The sequence below is a fragment of the Cetorhinus maximus genome, chromosome 21 (genome assembly GCF_964194155.1).
Source record: "Cetorhinus maximus chromosome 21, sCetMax3.hap1.1, whole genome shotgun sequence".
NCBI lineage: Eukaryota > Metazoa > Chordata > Chondrichthyes > Lamniformes > Cetorhinidae > Cetorhinus > Cetorhinus maximus.
In genome coordinates, this window is record NC_135899.1 from 83,905,792 (window position 1) to 83,928,762 (window position 22,971).

General features: G+C 46.9%; 1 protein-coding gene across 3 annotated transcripts in view; it reads left to right on the plus strand.

Moving 5' to 3' along the window:
• Positions 1 to 22,971, plus strand: part of luzp1 (leucine zipper protein 1) — a 138,019-nt gene that overhangs the window by 14,769 nt on the left and 100,279 nt on the right. The window contains exon 1 of one of the 3 annotated variants that reach the window (XM_078567318.1): positions 8,875 to 8,954. The exons of the other annotated variants lie outside the window; for them this stretch is intronic. The gene's annotated coding sequence lies outside the window, so the exon portion shown is untranslated. Of the gene's footprint in view, positions 1 to 8,874; positions 8,955 to 22,971 lie in introns of those variants that run through there. 3 annotated transcript variants of the gene reach the window in all.

Genomic DNA, 22,971 nt, shown 5'->3' on the forward strand with positions numbered 1-22,971 from the left:
AGAGCTGGAAAGATTAGAGCTGCTGAGCCCTGTACAAACGGCCAAAAGCTATTCAATTTAGCTTGATCTAGTGACTGATGTTGGGCCGCTTCCAGTGTTTGTCACCACTTGCACGGTAGGCTGCAATAATTCTGCATCGACTTGATGAATGTACAACTTCAGTCTGAACCGGATCCGGGCTCTCGAATCACAAGATGCCAGACATTTGCTTTATACTAAAATTTAACTTAAGAACATCAACATCATTTTTCTACTTTTGTTTACGTTCCATGCGCCCTTAGCTGTACATGGAACTGAATGGCAGAAAAATATTTCTCCCTGGTTTTCAAGAGATTAAAAAAAAATTGACGGAGGGAAAACAAATTCTGCCCTTTTTTTTTAAAGAATATACAAAAGTCCTAATTCATCACCATCCAGCACTCCATAAACGGTGGCATTTGGCATTGTCTAAATACAATGCAGCACTAACACGCCACTCTAAATCTGGGGTCTATGAAGAATGCGCCAGACAATGAAACCGTTTAAAATGATTTGGCAGAATTTTTCTTGGCCGGGGAACCGTGCATGAGCTGGAGAAGTGCAGGCTGATTTATTGGGTTACTGAAGGGAAATCCAGAAAAACCCAAAGCAGGATATCTGCCATTAAAACATCCAAGAGCTTTCATCACAGGGACATGTCACGTCACTGCGTGCTGACCTTTATTTTATTTGAATTTGAGGCCGTATTCATTTTGCTATAACGGGGGCTTGACCGGCCGGGTAATGCCAGGGGCCCATGTCATAGGGGTGGAAATGGAGGAGACGGTGGCAAAGTGGTGATTTTTTTTTCAAAAAATCCTTTTCGTGGGATGTGGGTATCACTGGCAAGGCCAGCATCTGTTGCCCATCCCTAATTGCCACCAAACAGTTTCAATGTAGGCCAGCGAAGACATGTTAGGTGAATAGGTATTGGTGCAGGATAGGTGAAAGGCAGCGAGGTTTTAGGTGAACTGCCATTCACTGAGAGAGGAGCATGGGATGCCAGCTAGGAGGCAGCTGAATAAAAGCAAAATACTGCGAATGCTGGGGATCTGAAATAAAAAGAGGAAGTGCTGGAGAAACTCAGCCTGTCTGGAACTGAAGAAGAGTCATTTTGGACTCTCAACGCTAACTCCGTTTCTCTCTCTCTCTACAGATGCTCCCAGACTGGCTGAGTATTTCCAGCACTTTCTCTTTTTATTTCAGGAAGCAATTGAAGTAGTTAAATTTTGTGACAGAGACGTGGCCGAGGCTTTCAGCTGCAGATGGGGCTGACGTAGTGGGAGAGAGGCAGGCAACATTACAGAAAGTAGACACTCAGCCTTTTGTGATGGAGAGGATATAGGATTGGAAGCTAAGTTCCAGGTCCGATAGGGCGTGAACGGTCTGGTTCAACCAGGAACCAATGGCTTAGAGAAGATGGCTGGAATCTGTGGCAAGGGTCGAAAGATGGTGACTTCAGTCTACCCGATGTTTCACTGAAAGAAATTGGCATTGAACGTACAGAGTGGAGAAGTCAAGAAATGTGGAGGAGGGGTCAAACTCAGGCTGTGTGTTATTACAGTGCATGCAGAAGCCTAGTAACTAATTGACACGATTTTTGAAATGATTTCTTACTCTTAACAGCGCTGTCAAATACATTTTCTAACAACATTAATGCTGCTGTTCTTCAAGATGTATACAGCACATGGAACTGACACTAGTGCACATCTTTGTACACAAAGTGGTACCTGCAGCAATTGTCGTTCTCTGCGGCGCTCAAACATAGAACGTTTTTTTTTTATTCATTCACAGGATGTGGGGCTTCGCTGGCTGGGCCAGCATTTATTGCCCAACCCTAGTTGCCCTTGAGAAGTCGGGGTAAGGTGGCAAATTATTGGTGGAGATGGTGATGGTGGTGGTATATTTTCTTCAGTTGCTGCATAGCCTTAAATGTAGTAAAGGGAGATTACCTGCACCATGTGTCTCAGTCAATTCTTACTGCTTTGTTTTAGACTTCAGATCTGCTGGTAAGAGGCAGTCTGGGATTGGACATTTTTTTTGTGTAGATATTCTTTCGTCAATTCTGCTCCAGTAACTTCAACAACAAAGACAGCCGCTTGTGGGCTGAATTTCCCCAGCTCCTGATGTGAGTGAAAGCCACTGTTCAGTTGGCTGCTGAGAAGCCTATAAGAGTGATTGACTTTGAAACCTTCCCTCTCTGGCAGCATCTGGTCTGGGCTCAGCATCCCCCCCCCTCCCCCCCTCCATGGGCACTGCCGTCAGGACTGAGGAGCTGTTATCCAGGGAGCAACACCTACATCTTTTTTTTAAAAAAAATAAATTGTGGTTGGGCTGGGTGGGGGGACGGGGATTGGGGTTTGTGCTGGGTCAGTGAAAGGGAAAAAAATAACAACTTCCAAGAAAAGGCCCTGGTGCCACATTGACTGCTGGCAACACAGATTAAAAGCACCTGGAATGCACTGACCACAAATTTTCCAACCATTAATGCCAGCAGTGCAGGCCCTTACAATGCCCCCGCTCTCTCCCCCATTAACACCGTAACTCATGAAGGCAACTGCAGCATAAAGCCAATGTGTATCGAGTTTGGCTTAAGAGCATAAGAAATAGGAGCAGGAGTGGATCTTACGGCCCCTCCAGTCTGCTTCACCGGTCAATATGATCACAGCTGACCTTCTGCCTCAACTCCACTTTCCCGCCTGCTCTCCTGACCCTTTGATTCCCTGAAAGACCCAAAAATCTTATCGATCCCAGCCTCGAATATACTCAACGTTGGAGGATCCACAACCCTTTGGGATAGAGAATTCCAAAGGTTCACAGCCCCTTGAGTGAAGAAATTTCCCCTCTTCTCAGTCCTAAATGATTGACCCCCCCCCCTATCCTGCGATGGTGCCCCCATGTTCTAGATACCCCAGCTAGGGAAAACAACCCTGTCAAGCCCCTTCAGCATCTTGCACGTTTCAGTGAGATCACTCCTCAGTCTTCCAAGCTCCAGGGAGTATTGGCCCAGTTTGCTTGGCCTCCCATCATAGGACGACATCCCAGGAACCAATCTCGTGAACCCTGTCTTTATTGCCTCCAATATCTTTCCATGGACATGGAGACCAAAACTGTGCAGAGTACTCCAGGTGTGGTCTCGCCAAATCCCTGTACAATTGTAGCAAGACTTCTTTAATCCTGTTACATGGATTACCGTGGGCGGAATTAAAAATCAAAATAGTTTGGTGCAATGGAACACACTTCGGTCCCAAAATTCCTGCCGCTTCCTTCCATTCCTATTCGGTATGAATAAGGCTGGTACTTCCATCACATTATACTCATTACACGAATATTATCGTTTTTTTTTACTTTGCTTTTCCTGCCCCCTCCCCTTTCTGTAACCTTTTAAAAAACAAACTGTTAGATTTCCTGTGGCGTCAGTGAGTTGAGGGACAGGAAAGAATTTTTGAGCGAGTTTTTGTAGGAAGAGACATTGAAGTACGTTGTTCCTGACCGAACAACAACAACTTGTATAGTGCCGTTAATATAAAACATCCCGAGGCACTTCACGGGAGGATCATTAAAATCAAATGTGATACTGAGCCACATGAGGAGTTGTTGGCCTGGATTTTCGTCTTCAAGATTGGGTAGGGGGGAAGTCAGGAAAATTGCCCCTTGGCCACCCGTTTGGGAGAAAGTGCCCCTCCAAGATGGGGTCTTCATGGCTGGGGGCCCACTGCAGGCTGGAGTGAGGCCAGCCCACCCGGGAAGGAGTGCGGAGGCAGCCACAGGGGCTGCCAGGTGCCGAGGGAGCATGAGGAGTGAACTTCTGTACTTGCCTTATAAAAGGTCCCCCTCGTGCAGACTTAGGGTTCACAACTCCTCTTAAAGGAACAGGATCCGTGACTCGTTAAAAACCGGGCCCGACTCCATGAAAATTGCGGAGGACCAGGACGTGCCTATCCCTGCAATGGAGCCTCCCAGGTCGCGATTGCCATATGCGGGCCTCTGACAGGAAGCAGCCCCTGCATCCTTTAAAAGCACTCCCAAAAGTTGCACAATCCGAGGCTGGGGTCGGGAATCCCAGAACCAGGACCCTCCCCCCATTTTTAAAGGGCTCCTGAGTCAACACAACCAGGCCATTAAAGTCAGATCACCAAAAGCTTGGTCAAAGAGGTAATGCTTTGAGTAGTGTCTTAAAGTGGGTGGGGGGTGGGTGGGGGTGAAGCAAAGTAGAGAGGCAGAGAGGTGTAGGGAGGATATTCCAGAGGTTGGGGCCTATGCAACTGAAGGCACGGCCACCAATGGTGGAGCGATTAAAATCCAGGATGCCGAAGAGGCCCGGATTGAGAGGAGCACAGATATGTCCCAGCGTTGTGGGGCTGGAGGGAGATTATGGAGATGGGTGAGGCCAGGGAAGGATTTGAAAACAGGGGATGTGAATTTTAAAATGAAGACGTTGCTCGATTGGGAGCCAAACTCGATCAGTGCTCAGGTACACCCTGTGGGCCAGTGGCCAGTTCGAGGCTCATTATTGCTGCAGCAAGCTTCCTCTTTTCGATTGGTTACTGCTAGGCTCCTCTCTGGTATCTTAACTTATTCAAGCTAAAAGGATCAGAAGAAGCGGAGAAGTCTCTTTTGTTTTTAATGCAGTAATTTTCTACTTGTTTAGCAGTAATTTGCTGGAGTTTTATTAAGAGGGTGACATCTGGAGTCTGGCGAATGTATACGGAAGTTTTATAGGCCGGTTTGAGAGCCACCCACGACATTGCTGATAGTAAATTGGATGCAGTTCTGCTTTATAAAAGGATAGGAATGTTTCACTGTGTAATACAGTGGGCTGTCTTCCATGTGCCCCCACAGGGCGTATTTTCCAGCAGGGGACATTTAAATAGGGTGGGTGCCCCACCCACCATCTTCCCAGCCACCCCCCAAGCTCGCCCCCATAATGCGATATAATAATGGGCGAGCGCCGAAATCGGCAGACCGTCTGCCATATTTAAATGGATATTCAAGGGTCAAATAGACTTGTTACCAAGCCAGTTGACCCTGATAATACGCAGCCCACGTTATAAAATATTTGGCATGGGCAGCCTGATTTTCTTTTAAAAAATACAATCTTGAAAGGGCAGAAAGTTGGGGGGGGGACTGTCTTTAGGACTGGTCCCAGTCCACAAAGATGGAACTCTTCCCCCCCACCCCCCCCGCAGCCTTAAACCCAAACCTCCCCCGCAGCCATCCCTGAGCAGCCGAAACCCTCCCTGCCCAACACCCCTGGACTTACCAGCTTCAGGGATCCATGGGCCTTCTTGGCCGTCTTGCCTTGTCCTGGCAGCGGCCACGGATGCACTCTTGACGCTGCTGGGACCGATGGAGCTGCCAGCCAGTGGATTGGCCAGCAGGCCCGGGGTGGGGGGGGGGTGGGTGGGGTGGGACTTCTCCCCAGTGAGGGGTGGAAGTCCCACACTTGCCCTTGTTAAGCCTGCCCACAGTGCGTTAAGAGCCCGGGGCCAGTCGACATGTAGCGAGTTGGCCCCTCCCCTCCTCTCCCCCACCCCCTCCACCCCCCAACCCCTGTATTACTTAGCCCAGTGTATTATTCTGCTGCTAAGTTTGATCTGTGTCTAATTAAACAGAGGATCAAGTCAACTGGAGTTAAACAATTTGTTGAGCGAACTGTGCAGTCGGTAAATCCTTTGTAGACATGTCTCCAGGTCAGAGGCCTCCAGTATGAGTGACTGATTTTACTTGTGCTTAAAAAAAGTACTCTGCATCTGCAACAAAGTGGGACACCTGGTGTATGACCAGCAGGCCCCATTAGAATATCAATTATAATGTATTAAAAAAAAAATCTTGTGTCTATACGCACATCCTGTCAGCTTCTTACAATGGAAATTCCTGTTTGCACATTCATCAGGAGAAGCAATGGCGACATCGGGGAAAACTTTTTTCTTTTGCAGCCAGTGGTTAAGATCTGGAATGCACTGCCTGAGAGGGTGGCACTCACTGCCTGAGAGGGTGGCACTCACTGCCTGAGAGGGTGGCACTCACTGCCTGAGAGGGTGGCACTCACTGCCTGAGAGGGTGGCACTCACTGCCTGAGAGGGTGGCATGCACAGCCTGAGAGGGTGGCACTCACTGCCTGAGAGGGTGGCACTCACTGCCTGAGAGGGCGGCATGCACAGCCTGAGAGGGCAGCATGCACAGCCTGAGAGGGTGGCACTCACTGCCTGAGAGGGCAGCACTCACTGCCTGAGAGGGTGGCACTCACTGCCTGAGAGGGTGGCACTCACAGCCTGAGAGGGTGGCACTCACTGCCTGAGAGGGCGGCACTCACTGCCTGAGAGGGCGGCACTCACTGCCTGAGAGGGTGGCACTCACTGCCTGAGAGGGTGGCACTCACTGCCTGAGAGGGTGGCACTCACTGCCTGAGAGGGTGGCACTCACTGCCTGAGAGGGCGGCACGCACTGCCTGAGAGGGTGGCACTCACTGCCTGAGAGGGCGGCACTCACTGCCTGAGAGGGTGGCACTCACTGCCTGAGAGGGCGGCATGCACTGCCTGAGAGGGTGGCACTCACTGCCTGAGAGGGCAGCATGCACTGCCTGAATGTGAGATGGAGGCTGGGTCAGTCGTGGCTTTCAAAAAGGAAATGGAGAGAAAGAAATTGCGGGGCTGCAGGGAAAAGGTTGGGGAGTGAGGATAGGTGAGCAGAGAGCTGACACACACACAGTGGGCAGCACGGCCTCCTTTTGGCCTGTAAATATCCTATGATTCTATGATTTATAATGGAAACTGCCTGTGTAAACTTGTCACACTTGTAGATAGTATTATGTAGATTCAGAGGTGAAATTCCTTCATTACTAATCTATCGAGGGATTTACCACTCCTTCCAGCGATGACGTTGTAATCCGGATGAACTTCAGTACCAGAAGTTCCACTGCGTTTTCAGAATAGGTGCAGCCCATGCATCGTTCAACACAGGTTTTTAAGAAAAGCATCTCCGGAAGCTGCAAGTGGAAAAATCGGAGAAAAATACCCAAAAAAAAATCAAGAGCATTCTTAACCCATTGTTCATAAGAAGCAATTTGCCCTTCTAACACTTTACATTGTGTGGAACAGCTACTGTACTTCAGTGTTTTAGCCAGCCTTCTTTCTGCCTTCCAATCGACACGAGCATCCACTCGCCCTGTCAGCACTGTTTTCATAATTGGCTCTCTCCGATGTTTATCAGTCCCCAGGGTTTTTGCTGAACTTCAGAACAAGGAAGTTTCTCCAGAAGATTAAACATTTTTTTGGAAGCCAATAAAAGGAAAGTACAATACGAAATGCCCATATTTGGGAAGTTCAGGTCCAGAAACCGAAGTACAGTGAACATTATAATTGAAAGGCTGTAGTTTGTTTCCCCCCACAAAGATGTTTCACGTAATTTGCACTGCAGCATGTAACTTGTTTTATCTCCTGGTGTAAGCTGAGTGCAAGGTACGTTTAGAGAAGGTAACTATAGAATTCTTCACTTACCTGTAGAAAAAGTAGCGTTTATATAGCACCTTTAATATAGTAAAACATCCTGGGGGGCTTCACAGGAGCGTTATCAAACAGAATTTGACACTGAGCTATGCGATCAACGAGCTTTTAAGGAGCACCTTACAGGAGGAAAGGGAGGTGGCGAGGCCTCAGGGATGGAATTCTAGAACCTAAGGCCCATGCAGACAGCTGAAGGCACAGCTGCCAGTGGTGGGATGTTTAAAATCAGGAGTGCTCAAGAAGCCAGAACTGGAGTAGCGTAGGGCTAGAGGAAGTTAGAGGTTAGGGAGGGCAATGCCATGGAGGGATTTGAAAACAACGACGACGCTGTTGTCCTCGAGTTTGTGGTGGGTGAAAGATTGTAGGGCAGCCAGGAAATAATCAAGAGGGAACAAAGGCATGGATGAGGGTCTCCACAGAGTCTGAGCTGAGGCGAGGAGGAGACAGACCAAGTTACAGAGGAAGAAGTAGGTGGTCTTGGTGGTGGACTGGATATGGGGCTGGAAGATCATTTCAGGACCAAGGGGTCAGCGAGGTTGTGAATAGTCTGGTTCAGCCTCCACCAAGAACAGGGAGTGGGGTCGTTTGGGCGGCTAGGGAATGGAGTTTGTCGTGAGGACCAAAGACAATAACTTTGTTTTTTTTGCAATGTTTAATTGATGGAAATTTCTGCTCATCCAGGACTGGATATCAGAGCAGTAGCATGACAAATCGGAGATAGTGGAGGTGGTGGGATAGACCTGGATATCGTTAGCATACACGTGGAACCTGGTGTATTTCCGGATGGTGTCGCTGAGGGACAGCGTGTAGGATAAGAAAATGGAAGCGAAACAAGGAAGAAATACTTGCACTTATGTAGTGTGTTTCATGACTTCAGGGCATCCCAAAGCACTTTACAGCCAATGAAGTACTTTCTGGAGTGTTGGCATTGTTGTATGCAGCTCAGCAACCAATTTGTGCACAGCAAGCTTCCACACAGAGTAATGTGATAACGACCAGATAGGATAGGCCCTTAGGGGTACTCAAGAGGTAACAGTGTGGGAGGGCGAAAGATGCCATTGTAGGTGGCGATCTGACTATGACTAGATAGAGGAGAATAAACCAGATCAGGACTGTTAGACCCAGCCAAATGGCAGAGGAGGATGGTGTGGTCAACATTGTCGAGGAGGAGGTCTCAAAATATTGGCGCATTCTTCTGTTTGTTTCTCCTTAGTGTGCTTATCTAGCTTCCCCTAAATCTGGTGTGCTATTCGCCTCCACCGCTCCATGTGATAGTGAGTTCTAACCTCTCCCTCGGCAAAGAAGATTCTTCTGATTTCTTTATTAATTCATTACTGGTTGCGTTGTATTTACGGCTATCTGTGTAAACTTCAATTATACTTCGAAAAGGGAGAAAAAGACAACTAGCCAGTGCTGTGACATGAAGAACAGGTAAACCCTGATGAGCAGCCTTTGTCCTTTTACGTCCATTGAAGAAATTTCCTCATTAAATTCTTCAAGGCAGTTAGAAGGGACACATCAGGTGACATATGGTGCAATGATTTAACACTGCTTATTGTTAACTGAATTCTGAATTCAACTCTGTTGACTGAATTTAGCTCTTTCAAAGCCACAGTGGTTGTTGAAATGTGGGCAATAATGAGAAGGAAATCAAAACACACATTTAATAATGGCAGAGAAGCATATTTTAAATGATGGCAGCATATAATCTTGAATTTCAATTTGGGTCTTGCTTTCAAAAAAATATTTTTTTAATGTTAACCAAACATTTTTCCTGCAAGCCTTTTTACTGCTGTGTCTGTTTCAAATCAGCCTGTGCCAAAACACACCTTCCCCCATCGATAGGCTTCAAACGTAAAGAATTGACGACCAGATTAAAGGGAAAATCCAGCTGTTAACTTTTCAAAGCTTTGCATGTCTACACAAGCAAAACGTTGCAGCAACAGTACGACTTGAAATGGGAGAATCCTTTGTTTGTCTCCCATTCATTTTAAGGCCATGTACAGTGCAGTTTGTTAGATTTGAATCCTGCTGCTTCAGATTAATGTGCTCTAATGCAGTGAATCAACAGTAAATCTGAATGAATAATTCATGGTGTTGCAGTGGCTTTATGGAAATGATCTGCATTGACTGCAGAAGAGTTTCTGATGCGCACGTTTGCTCCGCACATGGTTGTTGTCAGTTTTTAAGGTTGTTCCATGAGAGTGGATTAGGCTTGTGTGTGTGAATCATGCCAGAGTCACCATATGTTGGCACTGTGGGAGAAGTATATTAACATGCAATCAGTAAGTCGTCCAGGTTTTCACTTGAGAAAAGCTGAATGAGGGGCTGAGGTCTACAATGCATGATCTTAACGCTGAAAAGAATAGAGGCAAAGATAAGGCAATGATTAGGTGATAAACTCGGTATTTTAAGGAGCTGCAGATTTTGGGAGGTAGGGAGGAAGAAACCTCGCAATTTTGATATCCTAGGAAGGGATGAATTATATTGCAAATTGGTCCTAATAAGAGTTAATTTGAACACAGCAAGAGGGCTACTAGAGAGGAGGAAAAACACAGCTAGCTTCTGGTCATTGTTCAGTAACTCTTGCTGATAAATGTACTTGTGTAAATATCCAATTGGGACAACTGTGAAACCTTGTCAAGGTTGGACAGACTCTCGGCATTCATTCTCTCTAAGTTCACACTTAATGGGCAAGGTCTCAGCAAGCGCAAAAGGCTCTGCGTTGAATGACAGCTTTTGAAACCCCTCTGTAGCTGCCACTATAGAGGTCTTGTGGTGCAGTGGATAGCCTCTGCCTCTGAGCCAGAAGCTCTTGGTTCAAGTCTCACTCCAGGACTTGATGACCAAGGAAGCTGCGTTCATAACGCAGGCGAACAGGTTGAGTATCAACTTGACTCAGTTGGCCCGACGACCTGCGTGGATCGGATTGGTGCCGAGGGTTCGATTCCCGTTCCGGCTAGGGTGGAATCGGGACCTGCTTTCTTGCCCCGACCATGGTGGAGATCACAGCACTGTGGGTCGGACCTACCTTCATTCAGAGAACTGAAGAAGCTGCCTCTGGCTATTCATAATTTACACACCTTGGACAGGGCAACTACAGGCACACATCCTGGCAACATTCAAAATTCTCGCTCCAGGGACGTGAGAAAACTGCTCAATAAAACAGTGCCTTGCACAGACAGGGTTTTGGGTCTAGGGTCAGGACCATGACACTGAGGTCAAAGGGAGGGGGTGTCCAACCCTGCACTGTGTGGGAGGCATTCACTCAGAAGTGATTTTCACTGAATTGGCCAATTAGTGGTCAGAGGACATGCTCACCATCAAATTGAGGGTGGCAGGTGAACTCTTGAAGCTGGAGGTCCAGTAGGAGACCCTCTACCATGAAGAAAATGAAGCCTGCAGTTGAAGGTGAGGGAGCGAGAGGGTGCCTCCATCTTGAGCTGCCCTCTCAGCAGCTTTTAACACTTCAAACTATAAATATGATGGTGTTTGCAAAACTGCCCCATGTGGGGGCAAATATTCCAGCACATGGCTTTCTATCCATTAATGTTAATGGAGTGAACAATGTGTTGCTCACTTCAGACTTTTTATCTCGAAAGTGTGCAGCATTTGTTCTTTCATTGCTCAAAGAGACTTTCTTTTCAATTTAATATTTAGTGAGATGAGGGAGTCACCAGCAAGGCTGGCATTTATTGCCCATTCCTCCTTGTCCTTAATAAGGGTTTGATGCATCTGAGCAGCTTACTATGCAGGGAGTGAAGAGTGAACCACGTTGCCTAGGACTGGAGCCACTTATAGGCCAGACCAGACAGGGAGGGCAGGTTAAAAACAAAAAACTACTGGGGATGCTGGAAATCCAAAACAAAAACAGAAATACCTGGAAAAACTCAGCAGGTCTGGCAGCATCGGCGGAGAAGAACAAAGTTGACGTTTCGAGTCCTCATGACCCTTCGACAGAGGCAGGTTGCCTTCCCTGAAGGGCATTAGTGAACCAATCGAGGTTTTCGCAACAACGTGACAATTTTGTGGCCACTTTTTCCAAAGCCAGGACTCCTCCCCCCCCCACTTCAGGTTTTGTAGCTGAATTTAAAGTCTCAAAGCTGCCACGGTGGGATCTGGATTGTCAATTAGCCCAACCTCTGGGTTACAAGTCCAGTAACGTAACCATTACGCCCTTTTATTTTTAAAAGCTGTCAGTGACTTTATGCTATATGTGGACAGGAAACAGAATTACAGCAAGTTAATTGAATTGTACCAGTCCAAATCTGTTTTACTGCACTCCCTGCTGTGTAACCAGCTTTCTGAAGTTTGCAGCTACAGTGGCTCAGAGTTCAGGACTGAAGATTATGAAGGAATTGGATAGCAGGTGGATACAGAATTTATCTTGCTGTTTGAAATATCATTCACTGCAGACAGCTTTGCACTTTAACCTTCCACACATCCCCAGACACTATAGATAAGTGGGTGCCAGGTGAAGGAAATACTTTCAGAGTAAATTACTAATTATATTGGCATGGCACGCAATTGCTTTGTATACACGTTAACCAGGTTGGTGCATAGCAGAAGATGGCTTTTAATTTCACTGTAAGTGTGTATAATATTATCTGCCTACAGTAATTAAAACAAGCTGGTTCTCAGTCCACCATTCCCAGTGACCATAATATATGTGCTCAGATTTTTTTCTATTATTAAACATACTAATTTTGCCTACCATATAAAAGAAAGCACTTGCATTTATATAGAGCCTTTCAAGATGTCAGGACATCCCAAAGTACTTTACGGTTGACAGAAACCTTTTGAAGTGTAGTCACTGTTGCAATTTTGGAACAATGAATGCCAATTTGCACACAGCCATCTCCCACAATCGGCATCTTGATAATGACCAGATCATCTGTTTTTAGTGATGTTGGTTGAGGGATAAATATTGGCCAGGACACCAGGGAGAGCTCCCCTGCTGTTATCGTTCCATGGGCTCTTCTACTTTGATTAGAGAGAGGGCAGATGGTTTCAAGCCTCATCAGAAAGTCAACAGCTCTGGCAGTGCAACACTCCCTCAGTCCGCACTGAAACATCAGCAAAAGTCTCTAGAGTGGGATTTGAACCCACAACCTTCTGACTCAGAAGCAAGTGTGCTACCATTTTACTAACTTATACCACCTTCAGTAAAACTGTGGTGGCAAGAACTTATTGTGTCACGGTTGCTTTGAGCGTGTGGTACATTAATGGGTCAAGGGGCCTGCTTAAACATAATAGCTAGCCTCACAAGTGATGAGGTGCAGGTTGGTTCCCAGCACCGCCCAATCTTAGACAAGATTGTAAAACAAATTAGATCAGAAGTTTTTTTGTTTCAGTCAGTCAGTACGTTGGGACTTGACATTGCTGAAGAATGGTGTATTTTGAGGTGTTCCATCTAATGAGTTCTTCAAGATTCTTTACAGCAAGACTATGTCTCCCTCTTCTCAACTATAGATTTTGCTTACTGGGCAGTTTTGTATTAACTGGTTTAATGGGTGAACAGAGAGTTTGTAATCCTGAGGTTGCGTTGGCTTTCATTCAGCTTTTGACTTTCACTTCCCATCACTCTCACTTTTACCATTCAACCCTTTAGCTGATTCAGTTCCAGCTCTTTTCTATCCTTCCTATTGCCTCTGTGCGCAATGAATAATGATGTGGGTTAAACCTGTTTAACTTGATGGACCCACCTGCCTGTTGGAGGTCAGAACAAGAGCATACTTATTTATTTGAATCCTAGGCTAGGGCTGTGAATTTTAATCCAAATCTGATCTAGATTGATGCTTATTTTTGCAATCTAGCTGGATCTGTTCAGGCGTTCAATTTAAAATGACAGATTTTACCTGAATGTGGATGGCAAAGTTGGGACTGTTTTCCTTGGAGCAGATAAGGCTGAGAGGAGGCTTGATAGAGATGCTCAAAATCATGAGGGATCTGGGCAGAATGGATAGAGGAAAATCTGTTCCCATTGGTGGAAGGATCAAAGAACCTGAAGACATCAATTTGAGACGATCAGCAAAAGAAGGGGAGGTCTTGTGGCGCAGTGGTAGGGTCCCTACCTCTGGCCCAGATGCTCTGGGTTCAAGTCCCACTTCAGGAGGTACATTCATAATGTGGCCTAGCAGGTTGCTTATCAGCCTGTATATCCTTCCAATGTACCTGATGGCAGGCAGTAAGAGCAGGAGAATTTCCTGGTCAGCCATGGTGCAGAAGGCAACGGCAAACCACTGCAGTACTTTGCCAAGCATAATCGTGGACCAATCCAGTGGAAATCCATGGTCACCCACGCACGTCCTCTTAGGTACCAGGAGGAGGAGCAAAAAAAAAACAATGGTGACAGAAGGAAAACCTTTTTTTTTAAGCCGCGAGTGACCTTTAAATGCACTGCCTGAGAGCGTGGTGGGGGATTTCCAAAGAGGACTGGATCATTGTCTGAAGAGAAACATTTGCAGGCCTGCAGGGGAAAAGGCCGGGAAGTGGCACTAGGTGAATTACTCTTGCAGACAGGAAGGGCCAAATGGCCTCCTTTTATGCTGTGTAGGGTTTCCTACTTAAAATAAATAAACTGAGCCTGCTTTTTTAGAATCTAAGAGTGATTGATAAAAAGCTGAGGCTTCTTCCTTGGAATCTACACGGTAGAATCTGGAATCTAAATGGTAGAACCAAAACCCTAACTTGAGGGCTTCCCAATTCTAAGCCCAAGAGATGAATTTGAATGTCGGCTTATCAGATGGAGAAATCATTCGCAATTCTCAAGTTAACTTCTAATTCTCTTGAGAAACCATTCTCAGTCAACTTCTAATGAACCCAGCATTGCTGGAGTTGGGTATATTTTATAAATTCCCATTTGAATTGTTTACGGTACTAGCTGTAGTTAACTGTATTGGCAGTTGGTTTGGACAGGATCCAAGGCAACAGGCCATTCTGAACAAGGCTTTTGAGTCCTTATTATTTTTGTAAGGAAATGCCTCGGAGGTTCTGTTTGACTAAAGGGAAAAGTATTCGAAATATCAAACTCCTCGGAATCTCTCAAAGATTGCCTTTAAGTTGGAGACATGGTTTCTTTTTCTCTGCAGAGATGAGTGGTCTTACACTCAGAATAGATCTGGACTTTAGAGGCCTGTTAAATTATCAGCACTATCAGCCTAGTATGTTTCAAATATTAGTTCAAAAGTAAGGATAATCCTGATTATTTTCACAACTATTCCAGTCAATAGACCATAGTCTCCTGGCAATGTAAATAATGTGGCCTAGTCACGCAACCTGATCGTTTAAGCTGAGCAGAGGTATGAGTGCTCCAACCCTAATGCAAATGCCCATATGTCACTTACAAAACATGTTTACTTGTATTCCGCCCAGATAAAGGAGAGGTTTTTTTATGTACAGGTAATGATACATAACCAGACCCGCATGAACATTTAAAATGGAATTGCCCCATAGAGTATCCTACAGCCTTAAACACAATGCAGCTGCTATAAGCTATCGTAGCGAGAGGCGCTGTGAATTAGAATATTCAGTTTCCCTTTAGGCTGCAGATGCAGGTTTCTGATTCTGGTCAGCAATGCTTTTTTTCTCCGACATTAGTTGACTAAGTTCTAACTTGTTCCTCTTGGGTTCTTACAATGAAGCAACTGTTATGACCTCTCCATACAGCAGTCTCTCAAATTCTGCATGGAGCTCTCAGTGATATACATCAGTATCGGAGCTACTTTTCTCATCTGGAACAATTCATCCAAGAGATATATTTCTTTTTTTAAAAAAAAAATAACATTTGCATGAAAAAATAAAGACCTCATCTAACATAACAAGTTTGTTTGGCCTGTGAGTAATGCCTATCCTATAACTAGCACCAACTACTGGAGCAGTTACAGGAAGTAGAGCAGCTTTTGTGTTTCTTTATACCCTTTCCATTCTGGCTACTGGTTTTTTTATTTGTTTATGGGATGTGGGCGTCGCTGGCTAGGCCAGCATTTATTGCCCATCTCTAATTGACCTTGTTCAGAGAGCTTTCAACCACATTGCTGTGGGTCTGGAGTCATTATGTAGGCCAGACCAGGTAAGGACAGGAGATTTCCTTCCCTAAAGGACATTAGTGAACCAGGTGGGTTTTTATAACAATTGGCAAGTTGCAGAGCATTACCCTGGGTCTCTGCAATGCTAGTCCAGTAACGATACCCCTATGCCACCACCTCCCCCCCTGTATCTCATAACTGGACTGGAATCCCTGCATCCCAGAGAGAGTGTTTGATCTGTAGAGAGAATTCACCCCAGATCCAGGAAACAAGTATGGAAACCTTTTTTCCAGATTATTTCAGCTCCAGGTTCCATCCTGTGCCTTCAAAAGGGTTGCTAACTCTGGGGGGGCTCTACCTCAGTGTGAAGCACTGGTGGGAGGGGGGCTCTACCCCAGCGTGAAGCACTGGTGGGAGGGGGGCTCTACCCCAGCGTGAAGCACTGGTGGGAGGGGGGCTCTACCCCAGCGTGAAGCACTGGTGGGAGGGGGGCTCTACCCCAGCGTGAAGCACCCGGGGTGGAGGCTCTACCCCAGCGTGAAGCACTGGTGGGAGGGGGGCTCTACCCCAGCATGAAGCACTGGTGGGAGGGGGGCTCTACCCCAGCATGAAGCACTGGTGGGAGGGGGGCTCTACCCCAGCATGAAGCACTGGTGGGAGGGGGGCTGTACCCCAGCGTGAAGCACTGGTGGGAGGGGGGCTCTACCCCAGCGTGAAGCACTGGTGGGAGGGGGGCTCTACCCCAGCGTGAAGCACTGGTGGGAGGGGGGCTGTACCCCAGCGTGAAGCACTGGTGGGAGGGGGGCTCTACCCCAGCGTGAAGCACTGGTGGGAGGGGGGCTCTACCCCAGCATGAAGCACTGGTGGGAGGGGGTCTCTACCCCAGCGTGAAGCACTGATGGGAGGGGTCTCTACCTCAGTGTGAAGCACTGGTGGGAGGGGGTCTCTACCCCAGCGTGAAGCACCCGGGGTGGGGGCTCTACCCCAGCGTGAAGCACTGGTGGGAGGGGGGCTCTACCCCAGGGTGAAGCACTGGTCGGAGGGGGGCTCTACCCCAGCGTGAAGCACTGGTGGGAGGGGGGGCTCTACCCCAGCGTGAAGCACTGGTGGGAGGGGGGCTCTACCTCAGTTTGAAGCACTGGTGGGAGGGGGGCTCTACCCCAGCATGAAGCACTGGTGGGAGGGGGCTCTACCCCAGCATGAAGCACCCGGGGTGGGGGCTCTACCCCAGCGTGAAGCACCCGGGGTGGGGGCTCTACCCCAGCATGAAGCACTGGTGGGAGGGGGGCTGTACCCCAGCGTGAAGCACTGGTGGGAGGGGGGCTCTACCCCAGCGTGAAGCACTGGTGGGAGGGGGGCTCTACCCCAGCATGAAGCACTGGTGGGAGGGGGTCTCTACCCCAGCGTGAAGCACTGGTGGGAGGGGTCTCTACCTCAGTGTGAAGCACTGGTGGGAGGGGGTCTCTACCCCAGCGTGAAGCACCCGGGGTGGGGGCTCTACCCCAGCGTGAAGCACTGGTGGGAGGGGGGCTCTACCCCAGGGTGAAGCACTGGTGGGAGGGGGGCTCTACCCCAGCGTGAAGCACTGGTGGGAGGGGGGCTCTACCCCAGCGTGAAGCACTGGTGGGAGGGGGGGCTCTACCCCAGCGTGAAGCACTGGTGGGAGGGGGGCTCTACCCCAGCGTGAAGCACCCGGGGTGGGGGCTCTACCCCAGCATGAAGCACCCGGGGTGGGGGCTCTACCCCAGCATGAAGCACCCGGGGTGGGGGCTCTACCCCAGCATGAAGCACTGGTGGGAGGGGGACTCTACCCCAGCGTGAAGCACCCGGGGTGGGGGCTCTACCCCAGTGCAAAGCAGTATCTTTATTGAAGGAAAAGTGGGAGGAAAGAGAGAAAAAGTAAAGATCTCTGGCTATGCCAGCCTGTTGAAGGGGGTAATGAGAGCTTGTTGTACACTGTCAGATAACACAGGAGACCAGTAGCAATTCTTTATCAATTGGCTTTTGAATCAATTTTAAAGCTATCAGTTGTAAACATTTATACTGCATGGACAGATGTAAATCAGCTGAAAATTGCAATGAGGATGTTTTTCCAGCTGCAGTTGAATCAAGAATACTGAAACCTGGGTGTGTTTAAGCTGTAGGATTTCAAACTGGGGTCTCCAGATGTGAAGGGAACTTCAGAGAGAGAACTGGTGATCAGTTTTATGTCTGTCTGCTGCCACTGTTCTGTATTTGTTGATTCTGCGTGTAATTCTCTCTTGTTGCATGATGAGAGAATCATTTTCCTCTGAGTAGCTGCCACTGCCTTTCAGATGACAGGGCAGGGTGTCCTTGGGAGCGTGTGTGTGTTCTCAGGGGGCTCTCAATGAGTGTGCCAGCATTCTCAGTGGCTTCCAACAATATCGACAATAACAACAAACAAACAGCACATTTTAACATAGCAAAATGTCCCAAGACGATTTGCAGGAATGTTATCAGACAAAATTTGACACTGAACCATATTCAAGACAAGTCGGTCAAAGAGAGAGGTTTTAAGGGGTGGCTTATGGGAGAGGTTTAGCGGGGGAAAGTCCAGAGCTTGGGGTGTAGGTAGCTGAAGACACAACTACCAATGGTGGAGCAATGGAACTCGCGGGGGCACAAGAGGCTAGAATTGGAGGGGGCGCAGATATCTCAGAGAATGTAGGGCTGAACGAGGTTTGAAGAGATAGGAAAGGGGTGAGGCCATGAAGGGATTTGAAAACAAGAGCAAGAATTTTAAAGTCAAAGCATTGCTAAATCAGGAGCCAAAGTAGGTCAGTGAGCAGGGGTAATGGCCTAATGGGATGGTGTCAGTATTTTTCAGTTTGTAGGGAGTGTGTCTGTATTCTCAGTGTCCGGGAAGTGTTGGGGTGGGGGTAGTGGTATTCCAGTATTTTTGACGGGGAGGTGGAGAGCGTGCCTGCACTCTGAAGGGCTTCACGGGAGCAGTTGTTTTTGTTTCATATAAAAAAATTGAAAAACACAGGCTGAAGAGCCAGGCAGATGTAGCTGAAATGTCTCTCGCTATCGTTGTTAACAAAGTGACACATGATATGTAATATGAGATGGAGTTGAAACCCTTGATGTTTGTACTAAGAACAAAGCACTCAACACTTGGAATCAGAGGAACACTGTAGTTGTCCCTTTCATTACATGTAGCTGCCATGTAACTTTCAGCCTACCTTTTCAGACAACAGTTACTGTTGTCACCCCATGAGCAAGACAAGAGCAGTGTTTCCAGTAAGTAAATTAGGGAGAAACATGCAGTTAAAGGGGAGTGAAAAATAGAAGGTTTGAGAGATTAAGAAAGACTTGCATTTATATAGCGTACTTCAGGATGTCCCAAGTGCCTCACGGCCAATGATGTACTTTTTGAAGTGTAGTCGCTGTGGTAAAGTAGAAAACATTACGATTATCACTAAACCAATTGATTAGTCACCAGTTGGTACTTGATGCCCCAATTCATGTCACTAATTCTATTCACAGTCCAGTAACTAATAGCAACTACTTATTGCTTATTTTACCTTGACTTGCGCCTGAAATCCTAAATGCCTGATAAATAAGCAGCCATTGTTCTTTCAGCTGTCAGTGATGGGCCTTCAGCCACCAACATGCATTTCTGTAATTATTTTGCGAAATCTGTCATATTCCCCCTCTCCTCATCTTCAAAGGCCTCCTCAAAATCAGTTGCTCCAACCAAGTTGTCGGCCACTCCCCCAACTGTTGCATTCTCTCCTCCTCGGTTCTCCTGCCCCTCTGTGAAAAGACCGTGGGACGCTCCTAGCACTGTTTTGGAACCAGGGGACGGTCTTGACCATTGGGCAACATGGCGTGGACCTGGATGCTAAGCTGGGCAAAGCAAGTGTCAGAAAATAGACATTCTTATAATCCTAGAATCACACAGAGACATCCCTGAACAAATATAACTCGCAGACAGAAATTTGACATCAGAAAAGGGGTCAGTCATCATTCTAGATGGTGCTCCTTGCAATTCTGTAAAGAGCTAAAGAATGGCCTGTTTTCACAGCTGTTACACAATTATATGCAGGACCAAGACTTGGTAAAGGAAGCAATGAAGAGTCTCGTAGATACAAAATCATCTGGTGAAATCATTTGTGCCGTCACCTGAGCTGGGCCTTATTCAGGTGCTGGGGTGTCTGGCTTCTGGCCTGTGTTCTCTATTGTGACTGGCCACCAACTCCCAGCAAAAACAAGGCGGGCCAGAAACTCTTTCCAAAATGTAGCCGCTACGTTAAGCTGAGCAACACTGGGACAGAGTTAGATCAATAATTAGCTTTGGCTGACCAGCTGCATTCCGGGTAATGATTCTGCCACGTTTATTTTCATTGCCTCGTGAGCTTTGACCAGAAAGCATTTGGCTTTTCTTAAAACATTTCAGCCCGCACTGGAGCTTTCTAAGATGCAGTCTTTTTGACGATGCTAATTTGCAAAGTATCTATCATTACCAGTTTGGAGCTTTTGCTGGGGGATAGAGCCAGAATAGAACCTTATTATGCCTTTGGTCACAAAATGCCTATAAAGTGTGAGAATTATTTGGTAAGGCCAGCATTCACTTTTGTACATAGAATGAACGGCAAAGAAAAAAAAGAAACTTGAATTTTTATAAAGTACTTTTCACAGGCGCTGAACGCGTCAGTACGCTTTACAGCCGATGAAGTGCATTTGAAGTGTAGTCACTTGTTATGTAGAAAATGTGGCAGCCAAACTGTGCACAGCAAGATCCCATAAACAGCAATGTGATGATGACCAGATACATTTTTTTGGTGATATTGATTGAAGGATAAATATTGACCGCTCTCCTTCAAAATAATGCCACGGGATCTTTTGCGTCCACCTCAGAGGGCAGACGCGCCCCTCAGTTTAAGGGTCTCACCTGAAAGACAGCACCCCCCCAAATGTGCAGCACTCCCTCAGCACTACGCTGAGCCTTGATTTTGTGCTCAAGTCTTCAGATTGGGGCTTGAACCTTCTGACTCAAGAGGCGAAAGTGCTGAGCCACAGCTGACAGGGAAGGGGACGTAGGAGACGATTCACGCTCGAATACTCTGAACTAGAACAGACTGTCCTGCTGATAGAAGGGTAGTCAGTTTTCTCGATGTTTTTATAACCTGTGTACATCTGTTCGCAGTGAGATGAGAGAATGCAAGCAGGCCATCAGCATAAAGCGAGGCTCTGGGTATAGCTACTCTGGCAAACAAGCTTCTTCTTGCATTTGCTAATTAGGACATTATATAAAGGCGATGAGATGATTACAGCGCAGCTGTTCATGGCTTTTACAAACCCAAAGTTTCACCATTCATGTTACCATCCCCATTCTAAATTAGAGACTATAAACCATTTGGATCATTTGTTAGTTCCCACCAAATCTGCTGCATGAATCACACCAGTGTGGATCCTAGCTGACACGGAAGCAGCTTTTGAACTCCACTCGTTAAAATATTAATGTTTTTATCAGTGAAATCTTTGCAACAGAACTAATGTGAGAATATAACTGATGTGCCTGTACCCAAGGAATTGTGTTACGCTAGGCATAACAGAATTGTAAACAATGAGGAGAGGGGGAAATCTCCCTGTGCCCCACATTGTTAAAAAGAGTTCATAATCTGTGTGAGAGGCTCTCTTTGCCAGTCAGGTGTCAGGCACAAAGATTGGCATCCCGTCAATCACACTGCCCACTGGCGCATCAGCTGTCGACAGGCTTGCCCCTAGGTGGGCACTTACCATTACCGAGACTGTTTCGCACAAACCTCTTCCAGAGTCACCCAAGTCAATGTGAGCAGCTCGAGCAGAGATTGCATCGAATCCTTGTCTCTTTCCCTGGATCTATACTGCAATCACTATCGCTGTGTAATGTGGTACAGGAACTGGATTTTCAATTTATTTAAGTGATTCTGTGGGTCACAGAAGGGACAATGGCATACTATAGTCAAGGAGCGGGAACATCAATTGTGGTACATCGATCCCACAGGAAAGGAGCAGGTTATCAATATGTGTCACCCAGATACTTTATGTTCCTTCTTTTAATGCTGAAGCTAATTAAAAATGTCATTTTTTTTGCCAGCTGCCTCCTCCTTTGTCCCCCCCAGATCCTCTCCGAAAGATGTTGACTCTTTGCTAGCCCACAGTTCTTAATGCGTAAGCCCACAACTCTGAGTCTCAGGGGAATGTTTGACATTGGATGGCATCAGGCAGCATCACAGCCCCTTCCAATTTCCATTTGTCAAACGTCCAACACAAGTTCTCTTTTTGGTGAGGGTCCTGGGACAGAGTCCTGGGCAAGACCAGTGGCTGATTATTGTCCTCCCTCCCTAATCAAAGGATTTGGAGACCAACCAAAGCAGCCTGATCAAGGTTGCCAACTGTGATGAAACGTATTCCTGGAGGGTTCATCACATAACTTGCCCCCACGCTCTAGCCATTAGTCGGCCAACACATCCATCCTTGTGCTGCACGGCCTTCCTACACCAATTAGAAAGCAAAAGGACTCATCACCCAACTGACTGATACTTAACTGTTGGCGAAACACCCTTTCCCCCCCCCCCATTATCAACACTTTTTATATCTATTAAAGAGAAATGTTCAAAGAAAATGACAAGATAAAATCTCAATTTTTTTAAATGTCCCGATGATTTTTCTCCAGGGTTGCACACAGCAGTGTCCTGGAGATTGATCTTCAATTTTTGGAGACTCCAGGCCAACCCTGGAGGGTTGGCAACCCTAAGCCAGGTTGTTACCCCTGTTGAGGTCACTTAGTTCCATACAGGCCTGAGATTCCTACTCTCTATGGTAATAGTATCCTACCATGCACTACATTTACTCATAAGCCCCATGGGGCAGGTTTTTCTGATGGGTCTATTTCTTATTAGCCCTTTACAGAGCAGTTTGAAAAGAAAGTGGAGCTTTGGAGGTGTGACTATCAAGGATTAATCAGGAAAGAGACACACCTGCAAAATGGCAGGGCCTAAAATTCATGATAACTTAGAACACTTTCAAATTTACCATCTCGCTCCCTTTGAAAGGGTCCATGTGTTTTGCACAGGATAATTCTGGAATGCTAACTGAAAACAGGAATGTTGGCTAATACCTGAAGTACAAGAGGTACTTTCACGTCCCACTTCATTGTCAGTGGGGAATAATAAGGGCTTTGCGCAGATACTACTAAAGTGCGAGTGTAGATGGAGATTCAGGGCCTGATCAGACAAGTTAGGGAGGGAGACTCCTCGGAGACACTTGTTTTACACCCCTTCATAGTGTCCAGCCTGGCTTGCAAAGTACTTGGCAGCAGGAAATAAACCTACCTAGACGCCGTTTAAACGATTAGGGAGTGGGAAATACACCCTTCCCTTGTTTTACATTCAGGTAGAGGGCTCTGTGCG